The sequence below is a fragment of the Balaenoptera physalus genome (assembly GCF_965194825.1).
Source record: "Balaenoptera physalus genome assembly, chromosome: 3".
NCBI lineage: Eukaryota > Metazoa > Chordata > Mammalia > Artiodactyla > Balaenopteridae > Balaenoptera > Balaenoptera physalus.
Window position 1 is genome coordinate 77,935,870 of NC_138890.1, and position 25,496 is coordinate 77,961,365.

Sequence of the window (25,496 nt, forward strand, 5' to 3'; positions counted from 1 at the left end):
CCAGTTTTGAACAAAACCTTCCTTGCCTGTTTAACTTGTGTGGTCCAATTTTTCTCTGACAATGTTTTTTCCATTTCATTCTCTTAATTGCTAGGACTCATATACATAATGAATACTCAACCACCCACAAATTTCTCTATTTCAGTATTAGGCAATTTGGGAGGGTCCCACTGGTTTTTTTTGTTGTTTTTTTTTTTACAAGGCAGTCAAGAAACTTTGGTGCATTTTGATCATTCAAATTGCAATGTTGGATTTTTAAGAGCAAGGGCCCTGCTTTACATTTTTGTTCTCCATAATGCTTCACACAATACTGACTGTGTAAAATGTATCTCAAAAATGTGGTGATGTTATATGATTATGGCCGTTCGATTCCTAAATTTCTATCTCTGAAAAACAGCTAAAATGTAATCACAAGTAATATTAAATTCAATGTATTTACTTGTGTTTCAGACAACACAGCTGCACAAGAAGTGAAAAAACCTAAATGGCTAATTGCAGAGAACCTAAATGCCCAATTGTAGAGAATTGTTCAGTAAATTATAATAACAAATATATATTCAGTGGGATAACCTGCAATATGTAGGTCAATATATTTGATTGGAGAAATGGTAATTACAGACTTGGGGTAGGAAATATACAAGATGAGAATGTGTTATTACAACTGAAAACAGAAGCCACCAATGAATTTGGGTCTTATCCAAATGGCATAGAGCCAAGATGAAGGGGCCAAAGATGGAACAACTTGAGTACACAAATAATACATTAATTAATGCAAATGATCCAACACACTAGTATTAAAACAAACTTATTAGTTCATAGTGATTTTTCTAAAAAGGATAAGGAAAGACAGAAATCCAAAACTCCAACTAATTTTACAAAGAGTAAACAGCACCAACTCCTTATTCTGAAAATTGACATGTAAAAGGAAATAATTAAACATTTATCCTGACTTTCTTGCACAAATTATTTCAGTGTAACCAAATCAACTTAGTTTATAATAGAAAATGATTCTTTACAGATAAATTCCAACCAATAAATGTGCAATGATCAAAGTTTTAAAATCATAATTTTATAACCACTAATGGAATAATTGATCCAGGCAATGTTTATCAGTAGATTATACTAGTACATTATACCAATAGATAAAATGTTAGCTGGGATCAAGACACCACCACCTGAACCCAGTGATGAATCTTAGTTAAAACAAGCAGACGTTGCACGTTGGATGACTACACACAATATGAAGTTTAAAACACCACCACTTAAGTATTTTGCCACAGAGAAAAAAGTCTAACCTAAATGTAGTTAAGACTCTAGCTGAATTATATTACAATAAATACAAAGGATAGGAAAAGTTAAATTACACCACAAAGAATCAAACAAACAAACCCAGAATGTAAATGCTCTGCAAGACAACAATATTAATTTTCTATGGCTGGTGTAACAAGCTATAAAAAAAAAAAAAAAAAAAATTAGTGGCTTAAAACAACACAAAATTCTTACCTTTCAGTTCTGTAGGTTAGAAGTCCCACACAGGTCTCACCAGGATAAAATCTAAGTATGGTCAGAGCTGCATTTCTCTTTGGAGGCTCGGTGGAGAATCCATTTCTTTGCCTCTTTCGGCTCATAGAAGTCATCCACATTCCTTGGTTTGTGGTCCCCTGCCTCTATCTTCAAAGCTAGCAATATTCCATCTCTCTGACCACTCTCTTGCAACCACATTTCCCTCTGAACCTCCTCTCTCGTCTCTTTCTTCCATTTTAAGTACCCTTGTGATTACATTGGTCACACCTGGATAACCTAGGTAACTCCTCCCACCTCAATGTCCTTAACTTAATCACATCAGCAAATACCCCTTTTCCCTGTGAGGTAACATTCACAGGTTCTGGGGATTAGGGTGTGATCATCTCTGGGGGCCATTATTCTGTCTACCTCAACAACTGACTCATTTTCTTTATTGAATCAATGGCATTAAAAAAAAAAATGACAGTAGAAATTGTTCTAAGTATATTTAAGAGACATAACAATAAAATATTACGTATGGTCCTTTTAAATACTAATTCAAATTTTAAAAGATAATTTTGGTAGGTGTGATGGTTGCATTGTGCAAATATGAGAAAATGTCCCTATATTTTAGAAATATATACTTTATATATAATACAGATACTGAAGTATATAGGAGATTATACAATGTCTGGATTGGCTTCAAAAATACCTCAACAACAAGCCCCTCCACCCCAAAAAAGTGAGAGGTTGATACCATGATCTCCATAAGGTAAAGGTAAGGTAAATTCCTCAGCATCATACTGTGAGCAAATAATAAATTGAGATTTAAATCCATATCTGTCAGGTTTTGAATCCAACTGGTTTTTGAAATGCTGTGCTAACACTACTCCTTTTTCCCCAGGCTTAGCACAAACAGGCTTATGTATATATAGATCGAAGAGAAAGAGTTCAAGTAACTTGTTCCAGCTGTTTGTTGATCTGGAAAATTGGGTCGCTTCACTTTGAACCCCACTTGCACTACGGCTCTCATAAGCTTTAACAAAATTGCCATCCACGTGAGAAATAACTATTATTTAAATGAGATTGCCAAACTTGCTCCTTTTTATTCTAGAGCAACTGCACTCCTGGGATTATTCACAATTCCCTCAGCCCTGCTTAATCACTGTGGCTACATTCTATACAGCTGTAGACGCTAAGAGAAATGGACAGCAAAAGCCCTCTGCTCCCTACAAGGCATCACACCTGGCTCCCTAAAGGTCTTTTTGGATGCAGAGCATCTAGGTCAATTTCATTTGTCATCACGTTGCTCAAAAGAAAAAATGGCGTCCAGTCCATTTTACATAATCATAAGAGAAAGGATGGACACTGCATGAAAAAGAAATGTTAATTACAGAAAGAAAGCAGATTGCTTCTACTTATTTCAATGAAGCTGACCACCCTGCCTTACAAAAGCAGCTCCTATCCCCAGATTTCCATGACATGGCCCCTCCACATAGCAATACCTTTTAAAAATTGAGTCTATCAACATAAAGTAAGCATCAAGCCCTACCCATTAAAAGCTAAAATTTAATAGGTGTATGAAAAAAATTAATAGCAGTTGTGTACTCTGATTTAAAGATCTATTACAGAATTTATCTGATGTGTTCTTGACCTCTTAAAATATAATAAATTCATGCCATTTGAAATCCAAATTTTCAATGAGCCTGATGTCTTTCACACTGATTGTACAATAGGAGACCATTTCCTTAGCAATGAACACATTTAGCACACTCACAAATTTCTAACCTTTTAGTCTCTAAGATCTATTTTTTCTTTTTTTGGCATCACAACATTTCCTGAATCCACCCACCTCCTTTGCAACCCTCCTACCAGAATTCCAGTCTCATCATTTCTCACTAGAGCTATCAAATTAGATCCCTGACCTGTCCACCCGCTTCCAGCCTTACCCTCCTTCAAATCACCTTCCACAGTAAAACCAGAGTGGTTTTCCAAAAAGCAAAACTGCCCATAAACTTTTCATTAACCAACAGATATGATCTCAGTGATTTAGCATGACATCTACGGTCCTTTATGATTTTAGCTTTGCCAACTTTTCAAATTCACCTACTACTCCTCAGCTTATACTCTGCATTGCAATTATCCAAAACCCCTTCTATTTTCCTGAGAAAACTAGGTTGTCTAAAGTCTCATAAATTACTCCTTTCTGCCCACTTTTGCAGCTTTCTCCCTACCCATAGACACAAAAACTGATCTGTTTTCACTTAGCAATGCCCCTTGGGACTCTCTCTAGACACCACTACATTCTGTTTGTTCTCCCAAATCTACCACTGTTAATGACCCTGAAATAAGTCTTTGATTCTCATCCTACTTTGCTTCTCTATTCTACCTTCTTTCTTCAAATCAGACCCTGCCTTATTCCCAAATTCTGTCCAAGTTAAAGTGTGATCTAGTTAAGATTCTCCAAAGAAAACTGTTATTGCCTGTCTCAAGAATTCTCACCCCTTTCCACCATCATTGGAAGCTACAGGAACTCCTACAACACATTAAGTCTCGACCCAGAAATCATCTTCTCTGCGGCAAAGCCCTTGATTCTCTCTGCCTCCAAAGCACTGTTTTTATACTTTTATAATTTAGGTATGTGTTTTCTTGTCTGTCCTTGCTAGACTGTGAACACCTAGAGGTCAAAGGCCCTCTTTTATAGTTGCAGAGAGTGGAACGTAAGTGGTGCTTTGCAAGTATTTCTGGAATTAACTTGAAAAAAATTATGACCATCTTTTGCTCACCATTCTCCTTCTCATCTTCACCTCAAGTCCTGTGTTAATAGTACCTTTGGTTCCAACATGAAGAACTATATTTAAATGAAAAGATATATTGAAGAAATCTCTCTGGACTGAGAGGAAGTCAGAGATTGGACAGTATTTGTTTTATAAATGACAATAAAGAGATGATTTCAGTAATTTCTATCATTATAAAAAAATATTACTTTAGCATAAACGAAGTTTCCCCCTCTATGTCTCATATATGACAGAAGCTGTCCAAAATGTGGGTATTACCGATATAGAAATGTAAGAAGCATTGCATTGAACTACACACAGTTAACTCAATCCTATAAATGCATAGCCCTGAACTGATGCATTATAGTATTTGCACAAGAGGTTTTTGTTGTTGTGTTGTCGTTGCATGTACAAACCTTGCCTCCTTAAAATGTATACACTGGTAATGTGAGAAACAAATATTTACACAATCAGTTAGCAATTTTTAAATTGCTAGACTCCAGCTGAAGAATGTTTTTCATCTGTGGCATCTGTAAATTAGAGCCTGATTCTTTACCAAAAGGAAAACACTTAGGAAAGAAACATGTAAGAGCACACACCACGAAAGCTGAAAGTTTTAAAGGGCTACTAATAACATCTTCACCACTTTGTTTCTAGTCATTCTATATCCCAAACAAAGCAACATAAAAGTTTTCAACATTATGTCAAATAAAGCAGCGGTGCAACCTTTTTGGCACCCGGGACCAGTTTCATGGAAGACAATTTTTCCACGGACGGGTGGTGGGAGGATGGTTCAGGCGGTAATGCGAGCGATGGGGAGCGATGGGGAGGGCAGATGAAGCTTCACTCGCCTGCCACTCACCTCCTGCTGTGCGGCCCCGTTCCTAACAGGCCGGTCCACAGCCCGGGGGTTGGGGACCCCTGAAATAAAGGGCTTAACTTTGAATTCAAACATTGGTTTGAAATTTAGTATAATTAACAAGACTTTTAAATTCCCAAAAGCCAAGCCAAGAGGCTAACTTGTTAAAGTTTCCTTAGATTAAATGATCTCTTCCTTTTATTCACTGATGTGCTTTTTCCACTCTAAGTAAAATTGTTATCTACCTCTGGAACTCTTGGGAAACACATGCTGTATACTCTCAAATTGACAATAATGGGTTTTGATCTTCTGATGAAACAGGCTAAGTGAAAGTGCACTCTGGAAGCAAAATGTTCCCATATGTGAGGATCACCTATACTGGGGTTATAGAGGTAGATTAGATGCAGACAGATGGAAGCATCTCTTTTCACTGTATACTCCTGACATTCTTCTGCTCTGGTAGTTTTACTCATGCTGTTATTTCTACCAATTCCATTTCTGTGATTTCTGGGTTCTTAAGTCTCATCCATTCTACAAAATGCATCATAAATGTCACTTTCATGGGTCTGCCACTCCCAGAAATGTTTCACACCTTTCACAGGACTGGAATCTAAATTTAGCAGATATGATCAAAGTACTCATAGTCAAAATTATACTTAAAATACCTCAGGAGGGCACCACTTTAGAGAATGAGATCATCTTTCATAATTCTTCTCCCACGGTAACTCTTGAACTGAGCATGAGTGTAGGGGTTTCTAGTACCGCTGCCCAATACAGGAGTCACTAGTCACATGTGATTACTGAGCACTTAAAATGAGGCGAGTGGTACAGGTTGAAATGATAATGTCTTGGATATATTTGATTCAATGAAATAAATTATTAAAATTAATTGTACCACTTCCAGTTTCCAGCCTGGCATGGAAGGAGCTCAGAAGTCACAAATCTGTCCCGACAAGTAAAAATCTGTTAAACTAAAATATCAACAACTCTTCTTAGATATATCAGAGAAGTGAGTTCACAGAACGAACCACTGCCCTCCAAACTGGAGAGACAAACAGGCAAATATAGAGACTCACACCTATTTGAACAGAAACCCCTGAGCAGTAACCTTTGCAGGAATCAGCACCGGATAGGAAAACCTAAACTGTAATTGATGAAATGTTGAAGCTCACTGTGGATAAACCTGAGTTAAAAGCTTCAGGGGGAACAGTCATGGGGAGGCCCTCACACTTGGAGTTTGACCTTCCGGGCTTGACCAGGTTCTCATAGTGAATATCTGAGAAAAATCTCCTCATGCTTCCAGCAAGGAGAGGGGAAAAAGAACAATTTAAAAATACTCCAGAGCATTCTGTTCTTACAAGGCCTGTCCTTAGGAGAGATTATTCTACCAGAACCTAACCTACTAGGGTTTTATTAGAATCTAACCTACCTGGAAGGAAGGAAATAGCCAATTCCAGACAGCTCTAGCTTTCCACATATGGGTAAAAGGAAATATCCAACTCCTAGCTCCTTTTAGCCATCCTGTCCCACCTAAAGTAGTGTGTGTGTGTTGGGGGGGTGGATATAGAGAAGTACAGATGAAGTTCACAGTCCAGAAGCACAGGCTTATCAAAAGCCTAAAACCTAATCATAGGACTACAGAATGTTTTCCCTCCACTCACATCTTACCACTACAATACTAAAGGCCAATTACCCTTTTACTCAGTACATTATGTCCACCTTTCCACAAAAGTTACAAGGCATACTAAAAGGCAAAAACAGTTTAAAGAGACTGAACAAGCATGAGAACCAGAGTTAAATACGGCAAGAATGTTTTAATTATCAAACCAGAAATTTTAAAAAATATATTATTAATATGCTAAGGGTTTTAATGGAAAAAGTAGTTAATGTGCAAGATAAATGATGTAATAAGAGAGATGGGAATTCTAAGCAAGAACAAAAATGAAATGCTGGAGATCAAAAAACAGAGTAGAGCCATGAAGGATACTTTTGATGGGCTCAATAGTAGACTGGATACGGCTAAAGAGAGAATCTCTGAGTTTCTGGATGTAACATTAGAAACTTCCAAAACCGAAAAACATATTAATCATCGTTTTTTTTAAAAGTATAAGTTCCTGGTTTAGAATGGCTATTATCAAAATCACAAGAAATAACAAATGCTGGGAAGGATGTGGAGAAAAGGGAACCCTTGTGTACTGTTGGTAGGAATGTAAAACCTGCATTGGTAAAACCAGTGTGGAAAACAGTATGGAGGTTTCAAAAAAATTAAAAGTAGAATTACTATATGATCCAGCAATCCCATTTCTGGGTATATATCCAAAGGAAATGAAATCACTATCTCAAAGAGATAGTACACTCCCAAAACACTCTCATGTTCATTGTAGCATTACTCACAATAGCCAAAACATGGCTATCAAGCAAGAAATGGTTAAAGAGTGTGATATAATATAATATATAAATATAAATAAATAGATAAATAAATAAATAAATAAATATATATATATATATATATATCTAACTCAAATATTATTCTGGTATAAAAAAGAAGGAAATTCTGCCATTTGCAACAACATGGATGAAGCTTTAGGACACTACTCTAGGTGCAAGTCAGACAAAAATAAATACCGTATGATCTCACTTATAAGTGGAATCTAAAAATGTCAAGCTTATAGAAACAGAGAGTAGATTGATGGTTAACAGAGGCTAGGAGCTAGGGGAAATGTGGAGATTTGGGTCAAAAGGTGCAAACTTCCAGATATATGATGAATAAGTTCTGAGGATCTAATGTATAGCATGGTGACTACAGTTAAAAATATTTTATAATATACTTGAAAAAAGAGCACAGAACATTAAGGAATGCAGGGGGAAATTTTTAGATGGTAGATGTATACCCAAATATAAGAGTACTTTGCTCATTTAAGGGCTAAGGTTTCCAATTATTTGGCAGTCCCTGCTAAAGCTGAACATAAGGATATTCTACAAACTAGTAATTATTCTCATAGTCATAGCCACATATAGCCCAAAGAAATGTATATATGTACCCTTGTCAAAAGACACAAAAAAGAAGCTTTATAACAGCATTATTTGCAATAGCTGAAAACTGGAAACAATCCAAATAGTCATCAACAATGAATTAGATAAACTGTGTATAAAAATCTTAAATGAATTACTATGCTGCAGATAAAATGAACAAGCCACTGCTAGAGGAATCACACAGCTGAATCTCATAAATAAAATGCTAACTAAAAAAAAAAAGACATAAAAGAATATATAATGTATAATTATACTTACTTCAGAAAAAGAGTTGAAACTAATATAAGGTGTTTAAAATCAGGATAATGGTTAATTTGAGGAGGAAGGAACGGTATTAATGGGGAAAGGTATCAGGAAGTTTCTGGTGTGCTGGTAATGCTCGTTCTTGATCTGGGTGGTGGTCATGTGAGGATCCCTTTATGAAAATCTGTTGATCCCTTTATGAAAATACATATGATTTATGGTCTTTTCTGAATGATGTTATAATTGAATATATGAATTCATCTTTCAATGTAAATAGGTAATGAGAGGCTCTCAATGTAAAGCCAATTTCAATAACTGGAATTTTAGAAGTTAAATAAAATGAATTTAAAACTTTTAGCCAATATGTGAACCTCCTTATTCCTAAAATATTATTTTCTTACTTGTCATCAAAATAATAAAAAAATTAGTCAGGTCTAGTTTTCTAACATGTATGTTTTCCACCAAAATAAATGTGTAAATAACTTTCTTTTCATCTATTCCTTTAGCAAGTATTATGTTTTCTGTGGGAAACTTTAGGGGCTTCACAGAATACAAAAATGTAAATAGCATAATGACACTCCAGTTTATGTGAAATGGACATGAGAGAAAAATGTGCTCCCAGGTTTTCTGTTCCAGTCTAGTTTAATATCTTATCAAGCAACTCCTCCAAGGATGATACATCATGTCAGTCTAGGAACTTATATTCAAGGGGGTCAGCAAATTTTATGTTAGCTGTTCTTGAGTTATAAAATCACTTTTGGAGGTGTAAAAAAAAGTATAAAATTCAAAATTTATTTTCTATATTTTAAACGAATTTACTGAACCAAATCTATTATGTCTTCCTGCTAATAACATTTGAGAAGAAGAAATAAAACAAATTCATATGGTGAAGAGCTCACATGTCAGGAGAACAATCCAGAACATTCTTCATGAACTGCTTAGCCAGATTTCACCTCAGACTTCAGGGGCTGGTGCACATTTGAGTTCAAGACTAACACCTGGATGACTATTTAATGGCAGCCTGCAGGGTCTCCTGAGAGGTTGGAAGAAGTGAGGCTGCATTTTGATTGCACCATCTTTCACAGCAGATGTTAAATCCAAAACATCCTAGGGAAACATTAAGGTCACTTGTTCCACAGTTAGTAAAGAGAAAAGGTGTACGTTCCATATCTTACCAATACCCTCTCCAAAGCTCAAGGTCAACTTTTAACCCTTGCTAAGTATTAAAGTACAGCTATATCTGCTTTCAAATCCCTCCAATCATATAATGTGTCTCTTTATAGAGTGAGAAAAACACTATGGGTTTGTAGAAGAGAAAATGTGCTGGCTTGAAACTTAAAATCTCTTTGAAATTGATTTGAAATGCTTACCAAATGATTCCTGAAGTGAACTCAAATCTGGAAATGGGTATTTATGAAAATTTGAGGATTCATTTAGAAAAGAGGTTCTGTTACATTTAGGAAAGCATATGCTCTCACATCCTACACTATACTCTGCAAAAGTTTTTACATTTCATACCTAAAGTTACTATCTTATTTTCAATAAGTTAATTGAACAACATTGGTTGAAGGCCCATTCTGTGCTGCCTCCTGGCTGTTGTATCATTTAAGGAGCTCACAAAATTTGTGGAAGTTATAAAACAATAAAGGCATTAAAGCATCTTAATATCAGTACAATCAATATAGAACCAAATGGTAGACAATAATCACCAAGGAAACCTTGGTTAAGGTAAATTCTTGGCAAGATAAAGAGAACACCAAAAGATCAAAAAATAAAAACGTATCTGTAGTATTTGGGAGATAGTGATATAAAAGGCTGTTGGGAGTGAAAGTTATATGTTTGGGAACTAAGTTGTAAAGTATAATGAAAGCATCAAGGTACAAGGGATGGCAAACCTTGAATGCTGGAATAAGTATCATGGGCTCACTCTGCACTCACTTCTTTGGACAAGGCTGGCAGCAAAGTATTAAACAGACTAACAAGAGATGAAAGAAGCTGAGAATGGATGAGCCAACTGGAGTTGTTGAGTTGATTCAGGCATGCAGTCTAGAATACTATTAATAAGAATGAAGATAGAGACCTGTGGAAAATTTAAGACAAACTGCACAGCAGCTGAAAGGAAAGACAGGGATCACAGCCAAATTTACTAAAAATGCATAATTGCCCTTCATTTGTGTTCAATAATATGAATATAATTCATAATATCACAAAGGGTAATTTTTAATTCTAATGACTAATTCAAAGCACTTAACTGAGAAGACTTAGTTGTTCATGTAATTCTGTCTCTATGACTGGACATTCTAAATTACACAGATCAATAGGAAATCTCAACAGGGATAAGAAAGCAGAGAGAAACTAAATGTCTTAACTTCAGTTCTTTCACAGAGATAAATGATTTTTAAAGGCACACATTGAAATTTTAGAATGTTCTGATGATAAACAATAATAAACAATAACAAATAATATTTATGCTGTACTTACCATGTGTCTATCACATGTTAAGCATTTGCATAAATCATTTCATCTATTCTTCAAAAAACCCATTTGGGATAAAATCTGTAATTATCTCCATATTATAGGGTACACAATTGACACTAAGAGAGGAAACTACCATGGTCATAGCGTTACTAAGTGGCAAAACCTGAAGAGACAGAAACAGGTCTGCCTATTGACAAACTCTGCCCTTAACTATAGACATGGTCCTAAAACAATCTTTTGTTGCACTCCTTGCTTGGTACACTTCAAAGACCACAAGACAGGATTTAAATACCTGAGTATTAAACTCTGGTCTTTACTACTGTTTCTGTGACTTTGGGCAAGTCAATTCATCTTGATGGCTCACAATCTCCCCATATATAAAATGAGGAGATTGGGGGAACTCAGATTCCTTTAAGCAATAAAATTATATGATTAAATGATATTTACCATATAATTAAGTTTTCAGAACTGCAAGGATTTATAAATTGTTCTTATTCTGATTTTGGTATTCAGATCAATAATGATTCCTTGTTTCCATTTATAGTCAGAGAGTTAAGGATACTTGCTGCTTGATGGCAACCTCAATTTTAATTACTCAGCTTTGTAGTTGTAGAAAAGTACTTATTTGTTTTTGAAGCATATTATTTTGCCCTGCTCATTCTGTCTGTTGTATTTTTATTCTGGATGGCATTATGTAGAAGAGCTTAGCATCTTTACTTCAGCATTAATACTCAATCATGAGTTATCAGTGAAGCTTCTGAGAGTACAACAGTAAACCCATTTAGTGCATAAATACATTTAGAAAGAACATATTTAGCCTGGATTACACTTGCACTCTACAATTAAGATTCAATCCCTTCCAGAAAATTATAACTATGAGAAAAGTGCATGGTGAGGTTGGAAAAAGAGTTTAAATTATGGTTTTTAATTTTAAAATCACAGATATGCATACATACACACATATATAAAAGATATTTTTGCTACTCCACTTCTGGTAGTAATCTGAGTCACAACTTGCACTTGTTTGAGTTTAGTAGTAACTGTTTTCTTAAAATGTTAAGCATAAGCTCTCTGGATATATTCCAAAAGCTAATAGCAAATATACTTAGATAAATTAATGCGTAAATAAATTACTAAGATTAAAGCAAATCTCATGGGATTCTGTTAGTTATAATAAAAGTAAGAACTAATATATTTTACATGTACTGATTTTTCCTTTAAGAAGAAAACAAATGCAACAACGAAAAACCATACATCTGGTTCAGGTTTTCCCAAAATATCAGGAATAACAATATTTGATTCTTTCCAAAATATGAGTATCCAACTGGTCTCATTATGATACCCCACAACACTTGTATATCTTCTTCTATTACATATAAGTTGATAGAAAGAAATTTTTTTAATCTCCTTCTTTGAAACATGGGAAGCAAAGTGACATCAAGGTGAACATACATTTCACTGGCACTAATTCAACTCTGTGTGTTTCAAAAAGTTACCAGCAAGCTAAAAATATCAATTTCAATAGTTGGAACAACTTTTCTCTCTTTACTTAAGCTTAGGCATGAGAGGGGAGACACAAATTTTCTGTTTCTCCTGAGTCTTCATCCCACTGTGCCCCTAAGCAGGAGCACCTCACTGGGTTTAACGTATTGTGCATGTATAAAGGTATATATTGTACAACATGTGTTCAAATAGTAGCCTAATGACTTCAACATAGTGTCAACCAAAACAAAGAAACAAACAAAGCAATCTGATCCCGTGGTGAAGAAATAACTGGCTTTGTTGGAGTCACTAAAACTCTTTGTATCTCCAGTGCAGTGCTCTCCCAAGGAGGTTTCAGTGGTAAGCTTGCTAATATGCCATTTTTTGTTTTTGTCTACTGGACTTTAGAATAAAATTTGTACTAATGTGTAACTCACCTAGATTGTGTTCTTCAATTAGGCATGCATTTCAATTGCCACTGTATATAGCAATCTGAGCACACATTGCTGTTGATTTTTTTCCCCATTCTTTGCTACAATCCCATACAACTAAAATAATCTTTCTGATAAATTCTGAAGATAATATGTGTAGATCTGAAGACAGGAATTCTCCAGGATACAGGTGCCAGATTATCTAGTCCATTTGGATGGAGAAATATGAAATGTGGATTAGATCCTGAGGTGAAGACCACAGACTCTGTGGTTGCCTGGGAATTCCCAGCCTGTGCGTGCCAGAGGACATCTTATGTGTACAGAAAATTAAAGAACTAGTCTCTCTCCTGCATTCAGTCCTTTGGAAGGCTTTGGGGAGACCTACTGGGTGTCAGGAGCTCTGATGGGCAAAATTTCCACCAGATCAAGTGGTTGAGAAAGAGTGGACTCTCCTCTTGATTTCACCCAGAGACCCGGACAACAAAGATCTCCATGTCTCTCCACCACTTTCACAACCAACCCACACCTAGTCTTTGCTTCTATGTAACTGAAAATTAACCAAATGGACATCAAGACTCTTCCAAGTAACTCATGACTGAAGATGAAATCAAAACAAATTGCAGATTACTTAAAATTAACACAAATAAACCTATTTCATATCAAAACATAAGAACGCTTTGCTCTATGTATTTATTAAGAACATTGTTCTATGTATTTGTTAAGAACTTTGGAACTCAGCAACTGGAGCCAGTGGGTACCTCTAAAGACAAGCATCCAGAACAGAGTTCAAAGGTGAAGATTTTCATAGTCCTGAATCTGGAATATTTTAACCCTTCTTGGACTCCAAAGGAATTCTAGAACAATGTTTGCTCTCTCTAGAGATGCTGACCAAAAGAGCTTTGAACATGGGGATACCAGGCAAAGCTGATGGAGAAGGTGGAGTGCACTATGGAAGAAGATTAGGTCTCTGCATATCGAATGGTAGTCACCAAACAAGACAAGAAAAATAAATTACATACAATATGTTATATATTATAATACGTATGTGAATTTTACATTTTATAACTTTTTACTAATATGGCTAGAGCATCAACATGTTAAATAATATTTCAATACAGTCATCTTTGGCATTTTGATGACTTTTAGTCATATAAAATTAGGCTTTACATATAGTTTTCATTTTGTCAGTATAAAGGTATTTTTGTTGAGAGAGAAGAATATAACTTTTTAATTTAGCAATTTATTAGCTAGATCTGTAACTTTTAAATATTTAGATTTTGAAATGTGGCCCTCTGTTTGTATTTTTGTAGCAGGCCTTGCAAATATGAGTGGCAGGCTTGTTTTTCTCATGTTATTTTTCACTCAAAATGTATTCAGAGAAAAGAAAAATACATGTGCTTTACACATGTATTTAAACTGAAGTAAGAACTTTTTTGACCCAGCACCATTACCAGAACACAACTCAGGATATAAAGCCAGTAACAGATATAATAATGAAGACAGCAGAAATCAGTACGTCATCTTTATTTTTATTTAAATGTCTATTTTTAGAGTTTGTTCATATTGATGAGCTTTTTCCTATAGTTATGAATGCAGGAGGAATATTTTTAACTTAAACATGTATTTCTTCAAAAGAGAATTTATATGAATGAAACTTAATATTGGCAAATAGGCTTTATTCAATATAGATTTCTAAAATGAGATAGTAATGTTATGTATTACTCATAAAAACAATTTTACATCTACAAATAGTGTTTAGAGAAGCTGTTGTTATAATTGCACAGTAATTTTACTGTAATTGTGATACTGGTAATTTTTTAGGAAGCTGAAGGCACACTATAAAACTGTGTAATGCTCTCTGTGAAAATGTGTGTGGTAGATCCCCTTGATATATAATTAAATGTGTCCATAAAAATAAAATCATAAAGACCTTCCTCTCCTTTAAAATCAGGATAGGCCCATATGCCAGAAGTACAATGCTTTTCTAAGCCACATGTGGAAATAACATCTGCCCCACAAATTGTTTAACATTTCTTAAGACATCAGAAATTGCCTATGGTAAGGAGTTCAGTACACCGGCACCCGTATCCACCAGAGAACATTTCAAAAAGTGTAGTGACCAAGCAACTATTATATATGTTCAACAATTCTGCTCCTAGAAATTTCAACTAAACTCAGAATTTAAGGCGGAGACAAATTCAAATCAATTTGTGTATAATTCAACTATTAATGGATATATTAAAAAAAAACTTTGGTTTCTTTTCATCATCACTCACTTGAGTAGTAAGAATGTGGCTCAGAATTAAGTGACATGATGAATATCAAATGTTAGTTCAGGAATTTGCCTAATCACAGATTCCTTTGTGGAGCACAAATATTACCTTAGGATTTTGCCCATAATTGGATGGCAATTTTTTAAGAGCTACTTCATTAAAAATACTCTTTTCTTTAAAATGTTTTAGTCAAACTGGAAGCTGCATTGTTCCACTATCTAACTGTAGTATCTCCGTAATAGCATAAGGTCGAGAGAATACAGCACGCCTGGTGCACCTAAACAATAACTTTCTGTTTCTGTATTTATAGAGAGAAAGTCTCTGCAGTAGCTCCTTGATAAAAAACAATTTGGAAGATAAATAATGGTTACTTGTTTTGGGAAAGATGGCTTTCCAGCAATACATTTATATGAAATTCTAGAAAATGAATGTGACCAATTTATAATTATATACATATAGCAATCGGAAAAAACTATGAGTAAAGCCACATACAGGGACATATCTCATATTGAAATAGTGAAAAGCAACATAAAGTCCAATGTGAACACCTCATACTTCTGGAGAAGCTGATTCAATTTGAATTAACTTTTAATATCTAGAAAGTGTTTGCTCTCTTCCCAACCAGTTTCCTAGAGGCTGCAAAACGATGAGTGCTATGCTCGTGTAAATGTGCACACAGTTCATTCTGTCTTCACTAAGTTCATTCTTATATTCCTGTAAATTGCTGGTAGTGTCTTTATTCTGGGTATATTTTAGTTAAGGGAATAACATATAGTTAGAGTTTTATGTGTGCCATTGTTATAGGTTATAGCACTGTATGCTTAAAAAAAAAGAAAAAAGAAAAAAGACAGTGAATATACTTGGATACTTGGACATAAGTGAACAAATATTTAAACACAGAATGAAAACATCCTTGACTTGAATCTATTTTTTAATGTAACAGAAATAAAATGGACAATTATCACATGCAAATAATAGCTCAGGCCACACTCATGATTCTGCCTGAGAAGAAGAGCCTGTGCCTCTGGCACGAAAGATGCAACTACACAGTGAAAAGGCTCGTGGCTGTTAGATTAATACTCTTGCCACAGATAACCTGCGAGACCCAGGAAGAGAGTGAAGCCAGGACAGGACACCACAGTCAATCCTATGAGCCTTCCTGTGAGAGGAAAATATTGGCAAGAATTATAGAAATTGTTCAAAAATAACTGGGGTTGATAGAAAAAGAAAACCGAGTGAGCTGAGACAATGTAGTATGGTTGAAAGGAAGTATTTGTATGGGGTGTGGAGCATGTATGTGTGTGTTTGGGTCTGTGTCTCTGTTTATGGGCATGGTATGTGAGTCTGTCAGATGTGTGTTTTCTGTGAATTTTCTACCTTACTGTTAAATACATATTGGGAATATGTGGTCATGCTGCTTTTGGTAATACCGAACTAGTCTTAATGTTTAAGCACATATCTTTGAAGTCATTCATTATGACTACATGCTACCTGGAAATGAATTTCTTTCAAAAGTATTTATAAAGAAAACATAAATTTTCTTATTTCACTGCATCTGCTGAGATTTTCTCTACTGTAGTCAACAAAATCACATATGCTTTCTTCAAACATCTGGAACAATTTTTTTTCCTTTCAATTTGTTCCATTTCAATTAAAAAAAAACTAAACTAAAAGTACTGTGTTCAGGATTTTCTTTTTTAGGGTTGGCATTTTCTTAGAATGGACATGAATATTCTTCAATTAAAGTTCATGCAATTAAAGTATGTGCAAAAAAAAGACCTGAATCGATGCATTTCCAAAGTGAAACTAAAGGAAGAAAAAGAAATGGAATTTTGTGTGGTTATGCAATTTGGAAGGCAGGAACTGGATCAGAGTATCCTAACAGAGAAAGAGGTCAGAAAGGCATTCTGGGAAGAAATGGAGACAGACCATGTTGCTGGGCACTGTGTAGAAACTGAGCTAACATAAGGAAGTGCCTGGGAACAGCAGAGGCAAAAAGGAATACAGGGAAAGTAAAATGTCTCATACAATTTTTAAGTCGATATATAATTTTCTCCCCCATTTCCTCTGTGAAACGAGTAACACTTACACACCACTATGATGCTTTTAGAGTGAACTCACTGGGGGAAACTTAAACTGGTCCTAAATTTGAAATATGAGTTTGTAGAGGATGAAAGGCAGAAAAAGGACAAGCAAATAGCAAATATCTAGAATACATATGTTCTTTTACATATGTTCTTTCCAGGTTTATTGAGGTATAATTGACTTAAAGTATTATGTAAGTTTAAGGTATACAATGAGATGATTTCATACATACATATATATAAATATATATATATATATTTACATATATATAGCAAAATATTACCACAATAAGGTTAGTTAGCACACCCTTCAACTCACAAGACTACCATTTTGTGATTGCAATTGTTATGGTGAGAACATTTAAGTCCGACTCTCATAGCAACTTTCAAAGATGTTACCAGAAAACTACTAGAGCTTATCAAAGAATTTGGTAAAGTTGCAGGATACAAAATTAATAAAGAAATCTCTTGCATTCCCATACACTAACAACAAAAGATCAGAAAGAGTAATTAAGGAAACAATCCCAGTAACTGTTGTATCAAAAAGAATAAAATACCTAGGAATAAACCTACCTAAGGAGGCAAAAGACCTGTACTCAAAAAACTATGAAATACTGATGAAAGAAATCAAAGATGACACAAACAGATGGAGAGAAATACCATGTTCTTGGATTAGAAGAATCAATATTGTCAAAATGACTATACTACCAAAAGCAATCTACAGATTCAATGTAATCCCTATCAAATTAACAATGACATTTTTCATAGAACTAGAACAAATAATTTAAAATTTTGTATGGAAACACAAAAGAATCTGAATAGCCAAAGCAATCTTGAGAAAGAAAAACGGAGCTGGAGGAGTCAGGCACCCTGGCTTCAGACTATACTATAAAGCTACAATCATCAAAACAGTATGGTACTGGCACAAAAGGAGACATATAAATCAATGGACCAGGATAGAAAGCCCAGAAATAAAACCATGAACTTATGGTCAATTAATCTATGAAAAAACAGGCAAGAATATACAATGGAGAAAGGATAGTCTCTTCAATAAGTGGTGCTGGGAAAACTGGACAGCTATATGTAAAAGAATGAAATTAGAACCCTCCCTGACACCATACACAAAAATAAACTCAAAATGGATTAAAGACCTAAATGAAAGACCAGATACTATAAAAGTCCTAGAGGAAAACACAGGCAGAACACTCTTTGACATAAATCACATCAATACTTTTTTGGATCCCTCTCCTAGAGTAACAGAAACAAAAACAAAAATAAACAAATGGGACCTAATTAAACTTAAAAGCTTTTCCACAACAAAGGAAACCATAAACAAAATGAAAAGACAACCCACAGAATGGGAGAAAATATTTGCAAATGATGCTACTGACAAGGGATTAATTTTCAAACTATACAAACAGTTCATACAGCTTAATAAAATTTTTAAAAAATCAAAAAATTGGCCGAAGACCTAAATAGACAAAGAAGACATACAGATGGCCAACAATCACACGAAAAGATGCTCAATGTCACTAATTATTAGAGAAATGCAAACTTCTTTATACATTTTATCTATAGATGTACACCTTAGGTTGTTTCCATCTCTTGGCTATTGTAAATAATGCTGCTATGAATATGGGAGGAAAGATATCTTTTGAGTTAGAGTTTTTATTTTCTTCATATATATTCTCAGAAGTGGAATTGCTGGATAATATGACAATTCTATTTTTAATTTTTTGAGGATCATCCATATTGTTTTGCAGTGGCTATACCAATTTACAATCCCACCAAACCCTTATCTCCTCATCCATACCAGCACTTGTTATCTCTTTTCTTTTTTATTATGGTTATTCTAACAAGTGTGAGGTGATGTCCTATTGTGGTTTTAATATGCATTTCCTTACTTATTAGTAATGTTGAGCATTTTTCCATGTGCCTGTTGGCCTTTCTTATATCTTCTTTGGAGAAATGTCTATTCAGGTTCTTTGCCCATTTTTTAATTGTTTGGTTAATTTGCTACTGATTTGTATGAGTTCTTTATATATTTGGGGTATTATTCTCTAATCAGATATATGGTTTATATATATTTTTTTCCCATTCCATAGGTTGTCTTTTCACTTTGTTGATGATTTGCTGTGAAGAAGCTTTCTAGTTTGATGTAGTCTCACTAGTTTATTTTTGATTTTGTTGCTTGTGCTTTAAGTATCACATTCAAAAACATTACTGTGAAGACCCATGTCAATGAGCTATATTCCTATATTTTCTTCTAAAAGTTTTATGGTTTCAGGTCTTACATTAAAGTCTTTAATCCATTTCAAGTTAATTTTTGTGAGTGGTGTAAGATATGGGTCCAGTTTCACTCTTTTATATATGAATATCCAATTATCCCAGCATCGTTTATTGAAAAAACTGTCTTTTTGTTGTTTGTGTATAGAAATGCTACTGATTTTTATATGTTATTTTGTATCCTGAAAATTTACTGAATTCATTGATTAGATCTAACAGTTTTTTGGTTGAGTCTTTAGGATTTTTTATCTATAAAATCATGCCATCTGCAAATAGAGACAATTCTATTTCTTCCTTTCCAATTCTGATACTTTTATTTTTTATTTTTTCTTGCCTGATTGCTTTAGCTAGGACTTCCAATATTATGTTTAATAAGAGTGGTGAGAGTGGTTTCCCTACCTTAGGGGAAAAGTTTTCAACCTTTCACCACTGAGTATGACGTTAACTGTGGGCTTGTTATAGACAGCTTTTATTATGTTAAGATACGTCCCTTCTATGCCTAACTTGTTAAGAGTTTTTATTATGACTGGATGTTGAATTTTGTCAAATGCTTTCCCTGTATCTATTAAGATGATCATATAATTTTTGTATCAAGTTCAATATCAGGTCAGAGGAGATTGGACACAGACATAGAATGAGATCATTTGTGGTATTTACTCCACATAAAAATATCAGCTGGAGAATGGATAAATAACTTGTGGTATAGTCATATGCTACAATAATATACAGTATTGATATAAATAAATCATGCCTTAACATCAAAGTGGATGAATCTCAGGAACAGAATGGTGAGAGAAAAAAAGCAAGTTAGAAGATACAGTATGGGCAGTGTGCAGCCGTGCTGGCTTGAGGGAGTCTGCGGCGGTCGAGCTGGAGATGCGTTCCCCTGCCTGGAGCTGTGATGAGCACCCCAGCCGTGCCCCAGGACCTGCAGCTGCCCCTGAGTCAGAGGGCCCAGTCTGCATTCAGAGAGCAAAGAAGACAAAAACTCAAGGAGCATCTGTTAAAAAGAAAAACTTTTTGCATACAAACAGGAAAATCAGATATTATCCAGTGGTAGAGACCAGAGAGTGAAGACATCTGAAGGCCAGATCCAAGAAGAGACAAAAATTCTGAAACTTAAGGCAAAAATGGTTGATAAAGAGAATGTCGGCAGACCTACAGGGATCAAGAATAATATAACAGTGGAAAAAAACTGTATTCCTTTAAAACGTTCTAATGAATTAACCAATTCAACTACAGCAATTGATACACCTAATTTTGAGGATAATAATCAAACTCTGCCATTGTTACCAATTAAAGATGACCCCCAAAGTCAACATATGATGTGAAGTCAAGCATTTCACCTTAAAAACAACAGTAAAAGAAACAAATGACTACAGAAAAACCAAAGCAAGGTGCTAACATGCCCAAGAAACCTGTGCTTGGATCTTATCATAGCCAAATTGTTCAGTCTAAGATTAATTCCTTTAGAAAACCTCTACAAGTCAAAGATGAGAGTTCTGCAACAATGAAGAAACTTTCAGCTACTGTCTCTAAAGCCACAAAGTCTCAGCCTGTAGACACCAGCAGTGTACCAGTGAAAAGTGATAGAGCCTCACATATGACGACTGCCACTAAATTTGTGAGCACTACATCTCAGAGCAGTCAACTTGTATGAACTTCTATTAGCAGTCACCACAGTAATAACCAGGATGCCATGAAACAAGGCATCAGTCTGCCAGTGTTACAGTTTGGAAAGGACCTCGAGAGAAAGAATTATTACAGTTAAATACACTTTCGTCTATTATCAAAACCATTTCTTCTCAGGACATAAAGAGAAATAAGACACTATCAAGAAGCATGACATCTGAAATGGTAGCCAGGCTTGCTTTGTCTTCTAATACTAAACTGATAGAAAAGTCAAAAAGCATTGACCACCACAGACATACCATGGTGAAAGCAGCTATTGATAGTAGATGGACTCAGCCCAGAGAAACTGCAGAGGAGAGAAAGGCTCATCTGAGTGAGTGGAAAGCTGGCAAAGGAAGAGTAATGAAAAGGCCTATGAGCTCAGTGGTTACCCAGCCTGAGCCGGAAGCACAAAATGAAAAACTAGTTGGGTCCTTCTGGACTACCATGGCAGAAGAAGATGAACAACGATTGTTTACTGAAAAAGTAAACAAGACATTTTCTGAATGCCTACACCTGATTAATGAGGGATGTCCAAAAGAAGAAGTATTAGTTACACTGAATGACCTGATTAAAAATATTCCAGATGCCAAAAAACTTGTTAAATATTGGATATGCCTTGCGCATACTGAACCACTTACAAGTCTATTGAAAATATTTTCGCAATCTATGAGAAGGTCATTCTGGCAGGAGCTCAGCCTTCTGAAGAGATGCGACATGCAATTGTTGACATTCTGACAATGAAGAGTCAAGAAAAAGTTAAATTTGGAGAAAATATTGAGGAGGCTTGTGCAACCAAGGAACAAATCCAAGAAGCCACCATTGACGATATAAGTGTTAATCTGGGGTCAGAAAAACCAGAAATAGAAAATAAGCATCCTAGGAATGTGGTATTTCAAGGTTGTGAAAAAGAGCAAGATGACAAAACAAAAGATCCAACCAGTGATATTAAAACCCCCAATACAGAAACTAGGTCGGGTTGCTTAATTAAATATAATGTGTCTACTCCTCCTTACTTGCAAAGTGTGAAAAAGAAGATGCAGTTTAACGAAACAAATTCTGCATTGAAAGAGCTAAAGTTTCTCACACCAGTTAGATGTTCTCAAGGTCTTCAAGAGAAGACTTCTAAATTGCCAGATACGTTAAAAGACCATCATCCTTGTGTGTCTTCACTGGAACAGTTAACAGAGCTGGGAAGTGAAACTGACGCTTTTGTGTGCTGCATGTACTCAGAGACTGACAGGACAGAAGAGAAGTGAAGCTCTGATAGGAGTGGGGTTGTATTATTCCGAGGGCGTTTGGTTGGTTGGTTTGTTGTGGCTTTGCATGTCCCTTAGGTCAGGAGTTGCCAAGTACGTAAGTATTCACAGCAGTCAGCGCTCTTACTAATGTCCACTCTAAAGCAGGTGTTGCCTTCTGTGTGTCAGAAAGCTAATCCTACCTTGTCGATCTCAATAGACTGACTTTCTCTAACACAGGTAAATTTTGTGAAGACAGAGTTAGCTTGCTTTGTCACCCAATTCTAGTAGCCCAGACTGCTGTGGTCTCCTGTGTCCCTGGGACTCTGCCCCTGGTTCTTCATTGTCACTCTCCAGCAATGCCAGTGACTCTGCATCTGTGGTCTCTTGGCCTCTTTTTTATTGTAGCCGAGGTCCCCGAGAGGGATAGTTAACTAAATACTCCATTTCTAAGAGAAGATACTTTGTTGGAAGAAAGAAAATGTGCCAAACCTAGTGGGCATTCAGAACTTTAAATCTGAGTTCCTTTCTTTAGTTTCTTTTCTAACTTGACTATCTAAAATGTTAAAAATTTTAACTTCTATTGCTTTGTTTGATATAGTTTATAGACTAATAGAAGGGAGTTAGAGAAGGAATATATAATATTTCATAAATGTCATCCTAGTTTAGGTAGTATTTCTAAAATAACTAATACTTAAAAATTGATTTCTTCCTTGTAATATAAAAACTTCATCATGTTTCCTAAAACATGATAGTCATACACAATAAGTAGGTCTCTGCTCCCCACAATAAATACCACAAGTAAAATTGTTTTGTTAAGTCTCTGAACTAATACTTAAATGGCATACATCCTTTACCAACTCTACAGTTTCAAGTAAGGATTTAGTCATTGTAAAAGATTAGTTTTAAAACTGCATAATATGAATGTGGTTGAAAATCACATACTTATTTATGTTCATTAATTCCATTTGTATAATAGTGCCAATCTTTGTTCTATTTATTGTCTTATGTTCTAGAGAGTAGGGTTTTTATTCCTTTTAAACTGTGTACCTAATATGTATACAATAAATGAAAACATCTATATAATGATAAAAAAAAGAAGATACAATATGATTCCATTTTTGTGAACTTCAAAACCGTGCAAAACCAAAGAATATTCTGTTTAGAGATACAACCCTATGTGGTAGATGTTTCAAAAAGTATTAGTTAATACACTTAGTGAATTTTTATCACTGTGAGTAGAGGAGTAGGATGGGATCTGGAATGAACCCTTAGAAACCTCAACGTTTTGGATTATTTTCTGTGTTTCTTTTTTCCTTAAGGTAGATAGTGAATAAAAGGGTGTTTGTATTTTTATTCTTTATACTGAATCATATGTTATAAATACTATTTTGTATTTCAACTTTCATACTAGCAATTTTGAAAAAAGCAAAAGAAAAAATTAAGGATAATCATAACTAGAAAATAATATGTAGATTTTTAAAAAAATCATTGGAGAAGGGAGGAAGGTCAAAGAAAGAACTCAATCCAAATTCAAGAAAAGGAAAGCTAAAGGATGAATAGATAAATAAGATCTCAGCAAGTAGAAAAGGAAAATATACAAAGTTCCCTTTGGAGAAGGGAATAGCTGCCAGGGAATGGCAAGGAAACTGGTGGCTTTACTGTGAAACTGAGAAAGCCAAAGATGTGAGACAAGCCTGAAAATAAAGATAGTAACCCAAAAGGACTTCAGTGCTCAGTGAATGAGTTTGTGAGGTTTGTTTTTGTTTTCTTTTGTTTCATGTATAAGAAACATTGGAAGTCTGTTAAGATTTTTAAAATAGTATATCCTCAATATATTACATTTGAAAGCCAATTGGTTGTCCTGTGGAAGAAGAATTGGAAAGAGAAGTTCAGAAACAGGAAGAACTGTGAGGGGCTCAAAAGCACTGTGATTTGACTTACTTTTCACATTTAATGCAAGCACTCTTTTCTAGCATTTATGCTTAGATCTTCTACAGAAAATGCACTTCTGCAATGTGACTTGCTCAATACCCTGAGCTCTATGGCTCGAGGCATTTCCTCTGCATTTTAAATTTTTGCAGTCTAAAATGTTTACTGTAGTAAACATTGTTGGTTTCTTTCCTCAGAAAACACATAGGAAAAAAGCTAAGATGGAGAAACAAACAAACAAAAAAATCAGGTAAGAAAAAGAAGAAGAGTGAGTGATAGGTAACCCAGTAGGGAGGGCAAGAACAGGAGGGGACTGGGGACTACAAAACGTAGCTCAGAGAGGCTGGCTGGCCTTAAGTAAAGCACTTAACCTTTGCTCCCTTCAGTTTCTTCATCTGTAAAAAGAGAAGTTCAGCTAGATGACCCAAAGTCCCTCCAGAAAAATAAATGGATGATTTATTCTGTAATAGCATGATTCTATTACATCATATGATTCTACTGAAAAGGTACAAATTCATTCTTGAAGAGTTTTCCTTGTGTTTAAGATACTAAAGCAAGTATTAAAATAATGCTAAAAATATATTACATGATTATATGTTTGAATTTCAACTTTAGCTTCATAGTTTTATATTTTTCAGGGGTTTAATTTGGATCTAGGAACAAAATGAAACATTAATAACTGCCACAGCCTCCTGGCAAGTTACTGTTTTGTGATAGAGCACAAGAGGAGGAATGCAATGATCTGCCCAGCACTGCTCATCATCACATGTTGTTTTTGAGACCAGAATTCAATGATTTTTTTTCCCTTTGCTGCATTAAAATGATGACATTTTTCTTAAAACATACAGGGCTTTTAATTCTGTAAAGATTGGCCTATTTGAGGTACCAACTATTTCAAAAAGAACAGTCATTTTAAAAAGCAGCAGAGCAACTGGAAGATTTTATGAATTAAAAAAATACAAATCAATCAAAATGAATACCATTAATAAAATGGTAATAGAAAGAATTACTATTATAGTCATCACAAGTATAAAGGCTTGTGGAGTAAGAAAGCTATGCTTGGGAAGTATCTATTAAATTAATTTATTTTTATCTTTTCTTTTCAACTCGGAAGCAGAAAAATATTTGTTAATTGGCCTAGTGTGTTTTTGTTTTTATATTTTATGGGTCCTTACTGTAGTAAAGTCTTCTTTTGTACTGTGTCTT

At 34.9% G+C, this 25,496-nt stretch overlaps 1 pseudogene across 1 annotated transcript; it reads left to right on the plus strand.

Moving 5' to 3' along the window:
* The first annotated feature begins 228 nt into the window (after window positions 1-228).
* LOC309658004 (cytoskeleton-associated protein 2 pseudogene) lies at window positions 229-23,905 on the plus strand (annotated as a pseudogene). The gene has a single exon. The product of its transcript is annotated as a cytoskeleton-associated protein 2 pseudogene (transcript).
* The last annotated feature ends 1,591 nt before the right edge of the window (window positions 23,906-25,496 follow it).